Raw genomic sequence first — 19,761 nt, 5'->3', positions numbered from 1 at the left:
CTGAGTAGGCTGAAACAAGTTGTGACTGTCTCTTTAAAAAGGATCTAGAGTCCTCAGTGGACCACATCCCCCCTCCTCCAACCCTATGCCATAGTGTTGCACTTTCCCTGTTGCTCACTGTCCCTGTGGAATAGTGCTCTCCTTCTCCTGGCTGCCTTCACCCACTGACAGTGCCTGCCTGGTCCTGAGGACATTTGGTTTGGAGCCTCCAGAGTTATAGTATCTGATGCCCTGGGGTCAGTAACCAGCTCGGCGATTCGGTTCCAGCTTAGTCAGCTCTCAACTCTGTCCAGCCATTGATTATTTCTTTGATGGACAAACCACACCTTTGTCCTGTCCTGTCTGGGCTCTGCCTCTGTTTGCTTTGGGGCTGGGCTTGCCGCATGTTGCTGAGCCCAGGGGAGGAAGTAAGTGTCCACCAGACGGCGTGTTTAGTTAGAGGCCTGGAGAGAAGATGGACACGAGCACCAAGTGTTTTGTCGTCGGTTTGTCTCAGACGTTTTGAGCCCCTCTCCTTCCTGGGCCTCCTCGGGACGTCACTGTGAGCCTCCTCAGCTCTCCCTCCTCACTCCTGTTACGTCTGCGTTTTTAGGTGCCACAGAGGCTGGCAATCCCAGGAACCCCCCTCAGTCCATTTCTCCCTGCGGCCTTCAGCCCCACACGTCCACTTGCCCACTGGACGTCTCTACTTGGACGTCCCTCTGTGGGGGCCAACCCTGCACTTGCATGACCCTGAGAGAGAGAGCGCCTCATTAATTTTGTCCCTAGACTCCTCATTTGCTTCATCCTAGTTCTGGCCCTGCCCCTCAAGCTCCTCAAATCCAACAGGTACAGAATCTGAACCCATGGTCACTCCCAAATTCCTTCAGAACCCACCTGCCTCAGCACCTTCTGAGAGAGAGTTACGGGATTGGGAATGAGGGTACAGAGCCCTTCAAAGATCAGGATAATGTCCTATTTCTTACACTGAATACTGGTTACACAGGAGTTTATCTTTCATAAAGTAATAAAATAATTTCAAAAAAGAGGAAGAACTTGAATTATGAGACCACTGGAGATTTGTGTTGATTGAGAGGGGGAGCCAAGGATGGCTCCTGAGTATGTGGTTTGGAGGAATCACAATACCAGATTTTAACACTTTCTATAAAGTTACAGTAATCAAAAGAGTTGCCAGTGCAGGTGACTCACATTTCTGCCCATCTCAGGAGATAGCTCATCCCCTCCCCTAGTTCTGCTGCCTTTCCACATAAACTTTAGAATCAGCTTGTAAATAACAACAATATTTATCTGCTAGGATTTTGATCTTATTAATGGTATAGATCAATTTAAGAAGAACTGACATCTTTACTATGATGAATCTTCTGATCCATGAACATGGTATGCCTCTCCAATGATTAAGATGTTCTTTGACTACAAATTTGTTATACATTTGTCTTCTTGATTCTTTGGAATTCTTTCTAATAATGTGGGTCTCATTGACTATTATAAATATTTCAGATGTATTCTGCCAGCACATGTGTCATACATTTTATGGTGCCTTTTAATGAACTAAGTCCTACATTTTAATGTGTTGAATATGTTCATCTTTTCCTTTGCAGACTGTACTTTTTTAGTCAAGTTTGTGAAATCTTTCCCTACCTTGAGTCATAAAGATGTTTTTGCATCTCAGATATTCCTTTGGGAATTATGTTTTTTCTTCCTGAAGTTCAATTGTTAGTAGTTTCTTTAGGAAAGGTCAGTTGGTAGTAGTCAGTTTGATCTGTCAGAAAATGTCCTTATTTTTCAGCTGACAATTATTTCCTCTCAGCACTTCCAAGACATTTTCCCCCTGTGTTCTACATCTTTCCATGTTATTCCACTGTAGTCTGGCTCCCATTGTTGCTGCTGAGAGGCCAGCTGTCAATTGAACTGCTGCTCCTTTGTTGGACTCTGTCTTCACTATCTGGCTGCTTTTAGAGTCTTCTCTCTATCTTTGGTGTTCTGCAGTTTATGAGATAGTGATACAATATGTCAAAGTGTGGATATCCTTTAATAATTTTGCTTGATATTCATTTTATATTCATTTCCCTTTATATTCATATTCATTATATGCCATATCTGATAATTCCATTATTTCAGTTTTGGTAGCCTGATTCTGCAGTCTATGGTTTCTGTTAACTTTCATTCCTGTTCTCTTTTTCTCTCCTATGTTTCATGAATTTTGATTGAGAGCTCATGACTGTGGGGTGGCTCAGTTCTGAGTGATGCTGTCAGAACCTTCTAGACTAAACACCTCCACTTACTTCTGTCCAGCTTAGCTGAAAGATACACAAGCTTCAGGTTCTCCTTTTCATGACATCTCCCTGGCTTTCTGGGACAGGCAGTTCTCATCTCACAAACAATACGCAGACATGGACATGTCCCCCCATCCCTGGTGAGGCTCCACTGCTGCTGGCCTGGGGAGGAAGAGCACTTTAGAATTTATGGAGGATTCATGGCCTCTTCAGGAGAGAAAGGGAGCAGGAGGTGAGAGGCCAGAATAGACCAGGGAGTTGACCACAAGCCAAAGACCCCTGGGCTCTTATAGGGCTGGACAACATTCCAGAAGCCTGGCTCCCTTTCAGCACCAGCTCTGGGAGCACATCTCCCCGACCCTAACATCAATCTCCAAGGGAATTGTGGGAGTCCTGGGCTGGGCCTGGGACCTCTTGTGAGTGCATTGGGGCTACCTTGTCCTGAGGAGGGGGCGTGGAGGGACAGAAGCTGCTGGGTACACAGGGCATCAGACAGGTTTCATTGTTTAAAAAAAAAAAAGATGCCCCTGACTGAAGAGAAAACATGAGTCTCTCAATGGCAGACGCCCTGCCCCTGTGGGACTGTCCCCTCTGGTTAGACCAACTGCCTCTGTGCCTCACTCTTTGGCCCCAGCATTACTGAAACTGTCTCTCTCATGTCCCCATATTTTTCTCATGCATCAGAAACCATAAAGCTGCCCACACCCGTCAGTCACGACACATTTCACATGAACACGGGAGACAGTCCGTGAGGAGACGCCCTGAGGAAGGCTCTCTCCCCTCGTGCTGTGCGTTCACCGAGAGGGATGCACGGCAACACTTTCTCTCACTCGGAATGCCCCACCTCTGGCTTCGTGCTAAGAATAAGCCAGATGATTAAAAAATGAAAAGGTGGAACTCAGGAATTAAAGATTCTACAGAAAAATGCCCTCCACAGTGGGGAGGGACATGGTTTCATTTCCTTCCAACAAGACCCCAGGGGCCTGAGAGGAGGCGACTCAGCGATGGAGTGGGGAAAGGCCCTGTGCACTCGCCGTCTCCACTCGAAGGCAGAAACCCTCTCCCTCTGGCCAGCAGGAGCCGGGGGGCCAGGGTCCCAGAGAAGGGGAGTCTCGCCTGGGAGGGGATGGGGCCACCACATCGTGACTGGCAAGTGGGCAGTGTCTGGAGGCTCAGTTTCCCTGTCCCTGAGGGTGGAGGGGACGCAGAGGGACCGAGTCTCTAGAATCAGCTCCTGGAGACGGAGTGGAAGGTCTTTTCCAAGGCCAAGCTCTCCTGTCACGTTTGTGGGGGACCCTCTCTTCCCATGTCTGTTTCTGAGATGAAGGCCCAAGTTCAGTGTAGGGGAAGAGTGTAGGGTGAGCTTCTGAGATGCAGCCCAGAAGTTTCCTAACATGCTGGAGCTCTAAGCCAAACGCCTCTATTAAGGCAGCTGCTGTCAAAAAAAGTCCCTCAGTTGGTACTCTGATCATTTAGGTTAAATTCCTTCAAATTTGATCATGTCTTTCTTTAAACAGCCGTCTCATGTTTCATCTTCACATGCAGTTCTTAAAGATTTGCACCGACGAGGGGAACATCTTAGGCTGTAGGAAATGACACACGGCTTCTCTACTTGGCATATTACCTGTGCCTCTTGCCAGCTCTGACCTTAGGGAAACTATCTAACCAGCCCGGCCTATTTCCTCAGCAGTGATTTAGAAAAACCCAGTATCTACCTCTTACAATAGTTGTGAGGACTAACCCAGTTAATTGAGGACACATACAGTAGGCACTCAATAAATGCCCGCTGTACCATTATTACGAATGGTGAAGGACTGGGACACTTTACCAGCAGTCACAAGTTTATTTGAAATGCACTAAAATCTTTGTTCTTTGACGCAGGGGTGGGGTAACTCGTTCCTCAAAGCCTGAAAGTTGTTTTTTTGTTTGTTTTTTTAAGAGCACTTATTTATTTATTTTTATTAATGTTATGATAGATTACAACCTTGTGAGATTTCAGTTGTACATTTTTGTTAGTCATGTTGTGGGTACACCACTTCCCCCTTTGTGCCCTCCCCCCACCCCCCCTTTTCCCTGGTAACCACCGATCAGATCTCCTTGTCAATATACTAACTTCCACCTATGAGTGGAGTCATATAGAGTTCATCTTTCTCTGACTGGCTTATTTCGCTTAACATAATACTCTCGAGGTCCATCCACGTTGCTGTGAATGGGCCAATTTTGTCTTTTTTTATGGCTGAGTAGTATTCCATTGTGTATATATACCACATCTTCTTTATCCAATCATCAGTTTCTGGGCATGTAGGTTGGTTCCACGTCTTGGCTATTGTAAATAATGCTGCGATGAACATAGGGGTGCAAGGGACTCTTGGGATTTCTGATTTCAGGTTCTTAGGATAGATACCTAGTAATGGGATGGCTGGGTCATAGGGTATTTCAATTTTTAACTTTTTGAGAAATCTCCATACTGTTTTCCATAGTGGCTGTACCAGTTTGCATTCCCACCAACAGTGTATGAGGGTTCCTTTTTCTCTACAACCTCTCCAATATTTGTCGCTCTTGGTTTTGGATGTTTTTGCCAATCTAACGGGTGTAAGGTGATATCTTAGTGTAGTTTTGATTTGCATTTCCCTGATGATTAGCAATGATGAACATCTTTTCATGTGTCTGTTGGCCATATTCATATCTTCTTTTGAGAAATGTCTGTTCATGTCCTCTGCCAATGTTTTGATCGGGTTGTTTGTTTTTTTCTTGTTGAGCCGTGTGAGTTCTTTGTATATTATGGAGATTAACCCTTTGTCGGATAAGTGGCTTGTAAATATTTTTTCCCAATTAGTGGGCTGTTTTCTTGTTTCAATCCTGTTTTCCCTTGCCTTGAAGAAGCTCTTTAGTCTGATGAAGTCCCATTTGTTTATTCTTTCTATTGTTTCCCTCAACTGAGGAGTTATAGTGTCTGAAAAGATTCTTTTGAAACTGATGTCAAAGAGTGTACTGCCTATATTCTCTTTAAGAGCACTTATTAAAGGGACTCAAAAAGGCAAGATAGGATTTTGCTTTTGTGCCTAATTAGGTTAAATCACATTCAAATATTAGACTGAATTAAGTGATCAATAACACTACTTTCTCAAATAGATTGCTCTGATTTTCCCTTCATTTCACAACATAAGTTTTATTAGCAATAATCATATATTTATATATTCTAGATACTTGACTCTTATCAGATATTTGATTTATAAATATCTTCTCCCATTGTGTAGATTGTATTTTCATTTTCTTGAATAATCATAAATTTAGCTTTTGGTGAAATCTTGGTTTTACACAAATCTATAGATACAGTCAAATTAAATTTGTTACTTGGTCTTTTGAAAAAACTTCTCTTTAAATTGAGATATAATAGTATTCTTTATAAGAATTTATTTTATTGTATTAAAACATACTCCAATTATCAGATCAATATTTCTAATGGAATGTGGGCTGTACAAGAAAGAGTAAAGCCTAACTCATGATGCGACCGTTACTTTGGTTTCTGTCGCTTTATTCAGGTCACCGTGGAGGGTGCATCAGGGCCACGCTGTCAGGCTGCATTCTTTCTTATTTCTCCCAAGAAGTCATAGGTCTGCTCTGAAACGTCAAAGGGGTCATGGAGCCCATCTGGGGACAGCAGAGCGTGGAGGGCGCCCCCGTTCTCTCGGGTTTCTGTGAGGAAGTCAGCGATCACCTTCCAGCGGGCAGCCTCAGCCTCTCCTTCCGCCCACCTGAACGGGGGCAGGAGTGTCGACTGGAGGAGAGGGAGCGCGCAGTCGTGGTAGACCAGGACGAGCGCAGCCTTCAGGAGCTCTTTGTCTCTCTGGGGACACCAGAACCACAAGCAACTATGAAAGGATCTGCATCGTCATATTTTCAGTGCTAAATTTATGAACTCTGTTAACTAGAAGACATCTAATGGGAGGGACAGAGGGACCAGCAGTGCCTGGCAGGTGATGGCTCTGAACCAGCTGCTCAGTCAGGAAACAGCGCTCTGTGCAGCGGAAGCAGCAAGAGTCACCGCGGAGCAGAGGCGAGCACTTCTCCCCAAGAGTCCGGGAGCGGCTCCTTGAGACCTGGGCGTCTCCTAAGCTCCACGAGGCTGTTCCACACATCCCATCAAGGAAAGCGGGGGATGAAACCTAATTCTGGGGACAAGGATGTGGCTCCAGGTAAATATGACTAAAGCACAATGTGAAGTCAGCTGTGTCCACTTAATTCGGTTACAGCGCATCAGAGACATTGTCGAGTTGTCAGAAGAGAAGGGGAGCAAGCGTTCCACACGAGACCCAGAGAAAGGAGACCCAACGAGCAGTGTGGTCAGACCCTCCCCAGGTAACATGAGGCCTGCCGTATCAGCACAGTCAGTGACCCCCAACACCGACAGGCCGGGTGGGAACCTCAGAGCGCACAGCAGCCGACGGTGGAGATGTCTGTGCGCAGCAGGGTCTGCACACATATGTCACCTCTCCCAGCACAGCACGTGTGTAGGGGGCAATTTCTACAGGCCTGAGGCCCAGCACCTTGGCCACTGCTGTGCTAGAATTGCATCAAATCTGCCAATTTTAGCAAAGTGTAGATGGTACTGGTCATATGGAAACTCAAAGAAAGACACAATGTGAATTTTTTTCACTGTTTAGGGTTTTTGGTTGGTTTGTTCTCCCACGTTCCTGGTAGATAATTAACCCTTTAGAAGTCCAGAAACCATGGACCGTGGTCAACTGTGGCCCACTGCCTCTTTTTATAACTCAAGTTTTATAGAAACACAGGCCTGCTCAGACATTTACGTAGTCAGTAGCTGCTGTGTATCACAATGGCAGAGTTGAGCAGCTGTGACAGAGGCCGCAGGGCCTACAGAGCCAAGAATATTTACTATCTTATTTACTGAACAAGTCTGTTGAGTCCTGGGTTGGAGCGTGAAGCCCCCACTCACTGACTAAGGCAAGTTCTGGTTGGTAACGACCGCACCTCTGTGGCGATGTAAGCACCAGCCGTGAACCTTTTCAGTGTGTGACACAGCTTACAATTTTCTCCCTTCTCCTTACCGGATATGGACTTGAGAGCTAGAGGAGCTTTTTAAAAACAAGAGAAATTTCATAGCCAACTGGGAGACTTTGGTTTAGAAACTTTCCCTCAATTCAATAAAACTCAGTGGTCTGAAATGACTGTCTCGATGACGTGTTTCTTTTCACATTAGAAATTGATCACCCGTACCCTTCTTGGAAAGCGTCTCTGCAACCACAGTGACACAGTTGACCTGATTCAGAGGGATGTGACTCTGGCTACTTTAGCTGAAGCAGAGGCATTATTAGAAGGTGCAAGCAAACAGTGAGCACAGCAAACATTAAGTGCAGCTGGAAAATCAGATTACCTTCTCTGATCTCTTCAATGTGCTTTCTTTCTCAGCCCACGAACTCTAAAAAGAAAACAGAAATATGATAGTAAGCCGAGTATTCACAAGTCTTCGTCACACTTCTGCAAGGTCACTGTAATGAAACTCATGAACAGGGCTAAAAACATGGGACAGAACCTACACACGTAAGAAGTGGGTCTGTGGCACCTGTTCCAACAACCCAGAACCAGACTGACTGGGCCGAGAAAGATACCTCAGGGGCCCACGATTCTTACAAGTCAAAATTAATTTAAGAACAGAATCAGTGAAACACTAACACATCCATGAAAACACAGCACCTGAACAATAAAATACTAGTGAGCTTTTAAGGTGAGACACTAACGAAAAAGAAAACTGCCAAATACCATACTTCTCTACAATTCTGTCTGCCATGATGATGACAACAGTCGGGGTGAATAAATTGAAGGACAGCTTTGCAAGTAAATACTCTCAATCTATCCAAAGGGCTTCGCAAAGCTTCTCTGAAGAAATAAGAAACCCAGAGTTCCATTAACCCCACGGCAGTGTGAACTGAAGGCACTCAGTGCCGGTTCTGGGCAGACTGTGAGCGTGGGGCAGTGTGCAGTCTCCCGGCTGCTCCTTCCAGGGCCTCGGTTTCATGTCTGTCTGCAGGTTTCCTCCTGTTGGGGCCTGATTTCATGGGTCACACAAAAGCATCAGCACTTTTCAGTATGGAGGCCCTGGGGTGAACATGACATCTGGCACCAAGAAAGAGATGCTCCATGAAATAAAAGAGAAGTTTCCACCAAGAGACCACAGGCTGTGCACTCACGTACCGCATCTTGGAATGGTCTGTTATTACTGAGAAGGAACTATCTTACGGGACTGTGGTTCTCCACCCTATTGACGGCTGTGCCTGTGGGTCCCGGCGAGTGTGAAGAGGACCCTGAGAGAGCCAGAGTGTCTTACTAAACAGGCCAGGTGCCATCATTAACATTAAAACCCCAACAACAAACTGAACCTAGCTAACTTCACACTGCGAGGCTCACACACTTCACAATGTGAACTTCAAAAGGTACCTGGCTTAACGGGAATATCATGAGACAATTTTAGACTTATGTCTGGTGAAATCTGCCTACTGTTTGTCAGTTAAGCATCAAGGTCCCACCGCACTTGCACTGAGCCCCAGCCAGCTGTAGAGTGTTTCACTTATGGTAACTCAGTGGGGAACAGCAAAAGTGGGGGAGTCACCACTACGCACCAAGATCCCCTTCTCCCTTCCTTCCAGAGCAAACAGAAGACCAGACCTCCCAGCTCCCCTGAAGTTAAGTGGGGCCACGTGACTGGTTCCGGCCAATGAAATCTGAGCAGAAGCGCCAGTGCTGCCTCGGGGCAAGGGCAGTGGAGAGTCCAAGGACGATGCTCCATTCTCTCTTTTCCTGGAGGGTGACTGGCAACAGAGGAAGCCGCTCCTTCCAGATGATGCCATAAGGAAGTGAAACCTCCACTGGCCTGCACCCTCGGGTGACTATGGAGCAGGGTCTCCCATTGATCCATCTGGAAGGTACCATGAGTGAGAAATACACCTGTGCAGCTACCACCACACAGCCTGGCTTATCCTTAGTGACACAGGACGCCACGAGGAGAAGGCTCAAGGGTGCAGGAGCAAACCACTCTTTTTATTTCTATCATTTATTATACAAATAATCCATGGTGGAAAAACTAACGAAATACAGATCAACAAAATAACCCGTGATCCAGAGGTAATCGTTGCTAACTTCCTAGGGTTTATTCTTCCAGACCTTTCCACAGTCAGATGTACAAATATAAATATATATGTTTAAATATTATTATTACACCTCAAAATTTTTTTCACTTCATAATATCCATGAACAACTTTACCCACAAGCCTTTTCTAGAAGAGCCTGTGGCATATCTGGATGCACCCAGAGCTGACCTGCAGTGACAGCCTTGGCCCGGCCACTGCTGAGCTCCACAGCCAGCCAGGTCACTGCACTTCTCTGAGCCATCTGCTCATCAGGAAATGCAGAATTCAGGCTAGATTAGTCTTAAGGTTCGTCCTGACAACAAAGTCCAGATTCCATGAATGTTCCACTTCTAGAGAAATGCTCCAGAGCCTGGCACAGTGCCTTAGCCATCGTGGGCTCTCATGACATATTTATTGAATGAATCACTGAACGTATGTTTTGTATAATGAATAAATGTTGTGATACTAATGATTATATAAAGGAAGACTGAGAAATTCTGTATTATCTAGCAATAGTGCCAAATGAATTTGTCTGAAATTATGGGTAATCGGATGCCATGAATATTTTCTTGTTTTTCTACTGAAGATTTCATCATTACTGATGACACCCCTACCCTAGCCAAACCAGCACATGAAATCAGTTTAGAAGTCTAACAGAAACCTCTGCAGATGATTGCTTCCTCCTTCCATGTCTCTGTCAGGCTCAAATGACCTCCCTCCTTATCAACAGGGGCCACCTCCTAACACAGCTCACCTCTCTCCTGCATGGGTGCTTTTCGACCTCTCTGTGCTGCCAGGAGTTTTCCTGAAGCAAAAACTTTCACGGGTTGCCCCCTACCTCCCACACTCCTCACCTTCAGCTGAGGCTCAGATGGACCTTGCCCACCGACAGACGACACCAAACGTGCCAGCTGGATCATCCGCTTCTCTCAAGAGCGCTCTCTAATCCTTCCTGCCTCAGAATGTCTGCTCGTGCTCATCCTCCCACCTGTAATGTCTTCCCCTCCCCTCTCAGCAGGTCAAAACCCGACTGGGCCCTCAACCTGTCATCAGGTCCAGCTCGCTGAGGACCTCTTCAGTGAATCAGACTCCTGAGCCTCACTGCCACCTTCTTCAAACCTCCAAGGACCTGGATTATGCTCCCCTGGGGCATTTGTCATCTTATCTGAGTATTTGCCTCACAGGCATACGGGTCTTCTAATGTTTGTTGCCCTTGATATATTAAGCTGAACTTTATGAAACTGTCATTTTTGAAGGTCAAAACAACAGATGAAAATTAAAGGTTTTATATGGTTCAACCTAATATTTGGCTATTTCACAGACAGAATATATCAAATTAAATTAAAAATTATATACATGCCCTGACTCTCCCCTGAAAATTCAGTTCATTTATGTAACAAACTATTTTGGATTTTTGCTCTTAGGACACAGTCAGTGGCCATCTGAAGTCAGGGAACAAACGACAGCCAAGAGGTCACAATAGTGTATGTAGCACATACGCCATCTACTTATTGGGTCAGGAAGGCGGCCCTGGGGAAGCAACATTCATACTAAGAAAGGAAGGATGAGACCAAGTTAGCTAGACAATGGACAAGGATTGGGAGACATCATCCAAATAGGGAAAGAACAACGTAGAGCAGGTGTCAGAACGCAGTAATGTGGTGAGTGTAACTGCTTTCAGAGCCCGTCAGGTTTCCATCATGATGCAGCCTACCCACCCTGAGAGCGTCCCTCACATCAGGCTGCTCCCAGAGCCTGGGGAAGGTGGCCAGCACAGGATTACTCATTAAATCTGAAATACAAAGAACAAAAAGGGTTTTATACAAAATTTATCCTGTCTATTTTACTGCAGTAGGCATAAAAACATCAAATTACTGTGCCACATGATTTGTTGATAACACACTCTATAACCTTAACCTCTGGGAGAGCTCAAAGCTGTCCCCTCCACCTCACCTGCCCCTACAACATCCACACCCCAGGGAGCTCTGAAGTGAGTCTTGGCCCAAGTAGACAGGACTTCTAGGGTGGGAGTGAAGTGGCTCTGACAGAATAAGACTAGAAAACTTTGTTCTTCTTTCTATGTTTTTTTCAACCTCTCTTTCCTCCTCATGACTGTGGTGTGGTAAAAGGAATCTTCCAGTTAGGAGGCCCCCCTGCTCATGGAAGGCAGAGCAGGAACCAGGAAGGCAGTGGAAAGGCGGCGCAGGGTAGGCTGCTCCAGTCTGACTCCCATCCACCAGTGCTCAGGGAAGGACCCCAGACTGGTGTCTGGGCATCAATGGATGTTGGAGAAGGAAACTGGAGGGAAGCATGAGTTCAGACTGTTCGTGGTTCTGGGTAGAATGTGGGAGGGGGTGGCAGACTTGGACTGAATTCTGACTTTGCTACTTCCTAGCTATGAGACTTTGGGTTAATTAATTATTTTCCTTGTGCTTTAGTTTCCTCATTTGTAGAATGCAGATAGTAATAGCTGCCTTTCAAAAGGTTACTAAAAGGATTAAAATGAGGTAAATGTGAGAGGGGTGGGACCAAGATGGCGGAGTGAGAGGTCTTCTTTGTCTCTCCCCTGTCAAATCTACAACTAATTGGACATTCACCGATTAACAAAGGCTATCCAGATAGCATCTCAAGACGCCTAAAAGTCTTGTGCTACTACACATCGGAAGGCGGACGGACTTCCCCCCGGGAGGAGGTGGAAATAGGTGAAAACTCTCTGACCCCCGACCCCCGACCCCTGGACAGCCTAGTTCCTGCAGGAGGCTCTCTTCCAGCGGAGTCCCCCATAGCATCACCACACACCAAGGGCAGGAGTGTGCACTCACCAGTGGAGCAACGGTGGAAACAGGTGACAACACTCCTACCCAAGCCCCCCGCGATCACATCTAAGCCCAGAGGGAATTCCCCAGGGTCCCACACCCACCAGCAGGGAAGGCCTCTGCCTGCCATTAGCAGGGAGGCCCTGCCCAGAAGCCAGAACAAAGAGAAGTTCCTGGCGGGCCCAGCACAGCACCAGACCGCTCACGGTCTCTGGTGTGCGGCTCGGTGCAGGGGGCACCCAGACTTCCCGTAGATGTGCTTGGGGACACGGTTGGGGCTCCAGTGCCTGGCTCTGTGGTGTGGGGGAAGGCTCCAGGGTCCCGCATCTCCCCAGCAGGGAAAGTCTCTGCTCACCATTAGCAGGGAGGCCACCCCCAGAAGCCAGGACAAAGGGAAGCTCCCAGTGGGCGGATCCCCCAGGGAAGCTCCAGACTACAAGCTGCCGCTGGGCTCACGGTCTCCAGTGCACGGGTCACTGCAGGGGGTGCCCGGACTTCCCATGGATGCACTTGGGGACTGGGTGGAGCTCCAACACCCAGCTCTGTGGCCCGGGGGGTTGCACCAGGGTCCTGCACCCCCCCAGCAGGGAGGGCCTCTGCTCACCATTGGCAGGGAGGCTCCTCCCAGCATTTGGAACACCAGTAAGCTCCCTAGAGCAGAATTCCCCACAAGGCAGCAGCTTACAAGCCACGGCCAGGCCCACAGACTCTGGCCATGTCCCAGACGAGGCAAGGGGCTTCCAGAGATCCTGTGAGAGTGAAGTGGGGCAGAGTAGAGCTCCGGTGAAACGGCTACGTAGCCCAGGGGGGAACTCCAGGTTCTTACAGCAGCCTCAGCGAAAGCCTCTGCACAGCACTAGTGGAGAGGTCCCGACTGGCAATCGCAAGGCGGGAAGGCCCTGGGGCAAAAGTAGCACAGCTAGGTGAGCTAACGACAGACTGCAGAAGATAGCCACAGCTCTGCTGGGACCTATAGTGGACAAGTGTGTTCTGGTGGGCTCTGTTAGGGACAAATCGGAGATTATAGGTGATCCTGCTCCTAGCTGATGGGTAAGCCCACAACACCACTGCAGACCACAAGGAGGGTGCGCATCTAGGTGGGCTGCAGCAGTAGGTACCAGCAGCCTGAGGTCCCCCTTGCGATTGCCCCCACAACCAATGAGGAACACCACAGGACCACTGTGACTACAAGGAGGGGTCCAGGCCCAGTCAGTAACAGCGGACAGGGTTCCTGGTTGGGGCAGTCTAAACAGCTGCCCCCCCACACACACACCAGTCGCAACAAGTGGAAGCAGTGACTAAACTCTATCTCTATGTGGAGGCACAAATCCGCGCCATTAAGCAGTATGGAAAAATATATTAAATCTCCAGAACAGAAGGAAAATGATAAGCACCCAGAAAACAATCCCAAAGACAATGAAATCTATACCCTAAATGACGAAGATTTCAAACCTGCCATTATGAAAAAACTCAACGACCTAAAAGAGAATTCAGATAGACAACTTAATGAGTTCAGGAGCTATGTCACAAAAGAGCTTGACACTATAAAGAAGAACCAATTCGAAATATTGGAGATGAAGAACACAATGGAGGAGATTAAGAAAAATCTGGACTCTCTGAACAGTAGAGTCGATAATATGGAGGACAGAATTAGCAATTTGGAGGATAGGAATATAGAAATGCTGCAGGCAGAGGAGGAGAGAGAATTAAGATTAAAAAGAAATGAAGAAACTCTCCGAGAATTATCCGACTGAATTAGGAGATGCAAGATAAGGATTATAGGTATACCAGAAGGAGAAGAGAAGGAGAAGGGGGCAGAAGGCCTGTTCAAAGAAATAATAGCTGAGAACTTTCCAAACTTGGGAAGAGAGATGGAACTTCATGTGACAGAAGCCAATAGATCTCCAAACTTTCTTAATGAAAGAAGACCAACCCTAAGACATATAGTAGTGAAACTAGCAAAAGTCAATGACAAAGAGGAAATACTAAGGGCAGCCAAGCAGAAGAAAATAACTTACAAAGGCATCCCATAAGGCTGTCAGCAGATTTCTCAGGAGAGACCTTACAGGCTATAAGAGATTGGAATGAAATATTCAAAACTCTGAAGGACAAAAACCTGCAGCCAAGAATACTCTACCCAGCAAAAATATCCTTCAAATATGAAGGAGAAATAAAAACTTTCCCAGACAAACAAAAGTTAAGGGAGTTCATCACCACAAAACCTCCTCTTCAAGAATTGTCCAGGAAGAAACTCATTCCTGAAAAATCAAAAAAAAGGAAAGGGGTTACAAAATGCAGAACAAAGGAGATAAGCAGAAGGTCAATAACACAAAGTAACAGCTCTCCATGAGGACAAAATGCAAAAGAACGGGAAAACAAGTGATAAAATTGCAACAGTAGGCCCCCACGTTTCAATAATCACACTAAACATGAATGGATTGAACTCTCCAATCAAAAGGCACAGAGTGGCAAGATGGATCAAAGAACAAGATCCAACAATATGCTGCCTCCAGGAAACACACCTCAGCCCCAAAGACAAACACAGACTCAAAGTGAAGGGATGGAAGACAATACTCCAAGCTAATAATGAACAAAAGAAAGCAGGTGTTGCCACACTTATATCAGACAAAGTAGACTTCAAAGCAAAACAGATAAAGAAAGACAAAGAGGGGCAGTATATAATGATAAAAGGGATGCTCCACTAAGATGACATAACACTTATAAATATATACGCACCTAACACAAGAGCACCAAAATTTGTAAAGAAACTATTAACAAAACTAAAAGGAGACATCAACAGCAATAAAATAATAGTAGGGGACCTCAACACCCCATTAACACCAATGGACAGATCACCCAGACAGAAAATCAACAAGGAAATTATAGAATTAAATGAAAAATTAGATCAGATGGACCTAATAGATATATATAGGACTCTTCATCCAAAAACAGAAGGTTACACATTCTTCTCAAGCGTGCATGGAACATTCTCAAGGATAGACCATATCTTGGGAAACAAAGCAAGCATCAATAAGTTCAAGAGGGTTGAAATAATATCAAGCATCTTTTCTGATCACAATGCTATGAAACTAGAAATCAACTGCAAGAATAAAGTTGGGAAAGGGCCAAAAATGTGGAGACTAAACAACACGCTACTGAACAAACAATGGATTATTGAAGAAATTAAAGAAGAAATCAAATATTATCGGGAGACAAATGAAAATGAAAACACACCATACCAAATGATTTGAGATGCAGCAAAGGCAGTCCTAAGAGGGAAATTCATTGCAATACAGGCTCACCTCAATAAGCAAGAAAAATCTCACATAAACAACTTCAAATGACACCTAATGGAATTAGAAAAAGAAGAAACAGAGCCCAAAGTCAGTAGAAGGAGGGAAATAAATGATATTGAAACAATATCAGAAATAAGCAGAAATAAATGATATTGAAACAAAAAAGACAGTAGAAAGGATCAATGAAACAAAGAGTTGGTTCTTCGAAAAAATTAACAAAATCAACAAACACTTAGCCAGACTCACTAAAAAAAAAGAGAGAAATCTCAAATAAATAAAATTAGAAACGAGAGAGGAGAAATCACAACAGATACTGAAGAAATACAAAGGATCATAAGAGAATACTATGAAAAACTATATGCCAACAACTTGAACAACCTAGAAGAAATGGATAAATTTCTAGACTCATACAACCTACCCAAACTGAATCAGGAAGAAATAGAGAATCTGAATAGACCAATCACAAGTAAAGAAATAGAAACAGTAATCAAAAACCTCCCCAAAAATAAGAGTCCAGGACCAGACGGCTTCTCTGGAGAATTCCACCAAACATCCAAAGAAGATTTAAAACCTATCCTTCTCAAACTATTCCAGAAAATAGAGGAAGATGGAGCACTCCCTAATACATTCTATGAAGCCAACATTACCCTAATCCCCAAACCTGACAAGGACAACACAAAGAAGGAAAACTACAGGCCAATATCACTGATGAACATAGATGCAAAAATCCTCAACAAAATTTTGGCAAACCAAAAACAGCAATATATCAAAAAGATTATACACCATGATCAAGTGAGATTTATACCAGGGACACAGGGATGGTTCAACATCCGCAAGTCAATCAATGTGATTCACTACATTAACAATATGAGAAACAAAAACCACATGATCATCTCAATAGATGCAGAGAAAGCATTCGACAAGATCTAACATCCATTTATGATAAAAACCCTCAATAAAATAGGTATAGAAGGAAAGTACCTCAACATAATAAAGGCCATATATGACAAGCCCACAGCCAACATAATACTCAACGGACAAAAACTGAAACCCATCCCTCTCAGAACAGGAACAAGACAAGGGTGCCCACTTTCACCACTCTTATTCAACATTGTAGTGGAGGTTTTTCCCAGAGCAATTCGGCAGGAAAAAGAAATAAAAGGAATCCAAATAGGCAACGAAGAAGTAAAACTCTCGCTGTTTGCAGACGACATGATCTTATATATAGAAAACCCCAAAGAATCCATAGAAAAACTATTAGAAACAATCAACAACTACAGCAAAGTTACAGGGTATAAAATCAACATACATAAATCAGTAGCATTTCTATATGCTAACAATGAACTAACAGAAAAAGATCTCAAGAACTCAATCCCATTCACAATCGCAACAAAAAGAATAAAATACCTTGGGATAAATTTAACCAAGGAAGTGAAAGATCTATACAACGAAAACTACAAGACCTTCTTGAAAGAAATTGACGACGACATAAAGAGATGGAAAGACATTCCATGCACATGGATTGGAAGAATAAACATAGTTAAAATGTCCATACTACCTAAATCAATCTACAGATTCGACACTATCCCAATCAGAATTCCAATGTCATTCTTTACAGAAATTGAACAAAGAATCCAAAAATTCATATGGGGCAAGAAAAGATCCCGAATTGCTAAAGCAATCCTGAGAAAGAAGAACAAAGCTGGAGGCATCACAATCCCTGACTTCAAAACATACTACAAAGCCACAGTAATCAAAACAGCATCGTACTGGTACAAAAACAGATGCACAGATCAATGGAACAGAATTGAAAGCCCAGAAATAAAACCACACATCTATGGACAGCTAATCTTTGACAAAGGAGCTGAGGGCCTACAACGGAGGAAAGAAAGTCTCTTCAACAAATGGTGCTGGGAAAACTAGACAGCGACATGTAAAAGAATGAAAATCGACCATTCTTTTTCACCATTTACCAAAATAAATTCAAAATGGATCAAAGACCTAAAGATTAGGCCTGAAAAAATAAGTCTTCTAAAAGAGAATATTGGCAGCACACTCTTTGACATCAGCTTCAAAAGAATCTTTTCAGACACCATAACCCCTCACATGAGGGAAACAATAGAAAGAATAAACAAATGGGACTTCATCAGACTAAAGAGCTTCTTCAAGGCAAGGGAAAACAGGATTGAAATGAAAAAAACAGCCCACTAATTGGGAAAAAATATTCACAAGTTATTTATCTGACAAAGGGTTAATCTCCATAATATACAAAGAACTCACACAACTCAACAATAAAAAATCAAATAACCCAATTACAAAATGGGCAGGGGACGTGAACAGACATTTCTCCAAAGAAGATATTTGGATGGCCAATAGACACATGAAAAGATGCTCATCATCACTAATCATCAGGAAAATGCAAATCAAAACTACACTAAGATATCACCTTACACCTGTTACAATGGCAAAAATATCCAAAACCAAGAGTGACAAATGTTGGAGAGGCTGTGGAGAAAAGGGAACACTTATACACTGTTGGTGGGAATGCAAACTGGTACAGCCACTATGGAAAACAGTATGGAGATTCCTCAAAAAGTTAAGAATAGAAATACCTTATGACCCAGCCATCCCACTACTGGGTATCTATCCTAAGAACCTGAAATCAGCAATTCCAGAAGATCCATGCAACCCTATCTTCATTGCAGCATTATTCACAATAGCCAAGTCATGGAACCAACCTAAGTGCCCAACAACTGATGATTCGATAAAGAAGTTGTGGTATATATATACAACGGAATACTATTCAGCCATAAAAAAGGACAAAGTCGTCCCATTCACAACAACATGGATAGACCTTGAGAGTATTATGTTGAGTGAAATAAGCCAGACAGAGAAAGATGAACTCTGTATGACTCCATTCATAGGTGGTAGTTAACATATGCACAAAGAGAACTGATCAGTGGTTGCCAGGGGAAAGGGGGGTGGGGGGAGGGCGCTAGGGGTGAAGTGGTGTACCTACAACATGACTAATAATAATGTACAACTGTAATTTCACAAGGATGTTATCTTTTATAACCTTAATTTAAAAAATGAGGTAAATGTGGAGTGCTTAATGCAATGGCTGGTACCCAGTAAGGGCTCAAAAACAGGAAAAAAAATGTCAATATTGAAGTTGTTAGTATCAGTTTAAAATAGATTGTCATAACTTTCAGATGTTATATGTAATCCCCACACTAACTACAAGAAAAAAATCTACAGAATATACACAAAAGGAAATGAAAGGGGAATCTAAATGTGTCACCATTAAAAATCAATTAAACACAAAGGAAGGCAGTAAGGGAGGAAATGAGAGAAAAGAAATCTACAAGACAGAAAACAAATTTAAAAAATGGCAATAGTAAGTCCTTCCCTATCAGTAATTACCTTAAATAGAAATGGAATAAACTCTTAAATCAAAAGACACAGATTAGCAGAATGGATGATAAGATCCAACTATATTCTACCTACAAGACACTCACTTTAGCTCTAAGGACACTCACAGGTTGAAAATGAAAGGATAGACAAAGATATTCCATTAAAATAGTAAACAAAAGAGAACAGAGGTGGCTATAATATCAGACAAAATAGACTTTAAGCCAAAAAACTGTTACAAGAGACAAAGAATGCTATTATATATTGATAAAAGAGTCAATTCACCAAAAAGACATAACAACTATAAATATATATTTACCAAACATTAGAGCTCCTAAATGCGTGAAGCAAACATTGACAAAATTGAAGAGATAAACACATGAATCTACAATAATAGTAGGAGACTTCAATATCCCACTTTCAATAAAGGATAGAACAACCAGACAGAAGATCAATAAGGAAATAGAGGCCATGAACAACACTGTAGACCAACTGTAATTAACAGACACATACAGAACACTCTGCCCAACCATAACAGAACACACATTTTTCTCAAGGGCACATGGAACATTCTCCAGGATAGACCATCTTAGGCCACAAAACAATTCTTAATAAATTTACAAGGCTGAAATCATACAAAATATCTTTTCTAATCACAAGGGAATGAAACTAGAAATCAATAGCAGAAGGAAAACTGGAAAAACTGGAAAATTAAACACCACACTCTTAAACAACCAATGGATCAAAGAAGAAATCACAAGGTAAATTAGAATATACTGAGAGATGAATGAAAAAGAAAATGCAACATATCAAAATGGTG

The 19,761-nt window shown here is 43.7% G+C and overlaps 1 long non-coding RNA gene across 1 annotated transcript; it reads right to left on the bottom strand.

The window, feature by feature from the left end:
• Positions 1-5,667: 5,667 nt before the first annotated feature.
• LOC106781692 (uncharacterized) lies at positions 5,668-11,315 on the bottom strand. Its single transcript, XR_001378376.3, has 3 exons — positions 11,137-11,315; positions 7,669-7,713; positions 5,668-6,120 (listed from the first exon to the last, which is right to left on the bottom strand). It is a non-coding gene; the product is annotated as an uncharacterized lncRNA (long non-coding RNA).
• Positions 11,316-19,761: the final 8,446 nt, after the last annotated feature.

This window comes from Equus caballus, chromosome 15 (genome assembly GCF_041296265.1).
Source record: "Equus caballus isolate H_3958 breed thoroughbred chromosome 15, TB-T2T, whole genome shotgun sequence".
In the NCBI taxonomy this organism is placed as follows: Eukaryota; Metazoa; Chordata; class Mammalia; order Perissodactyla; family Equidae; genus Equus; species Equus caballus.
The sequence above is the reverse complement of the archived record's forward strand: the minus strand, read 5'-3'. Positions and strand labels throughout refer to the sequence as shown.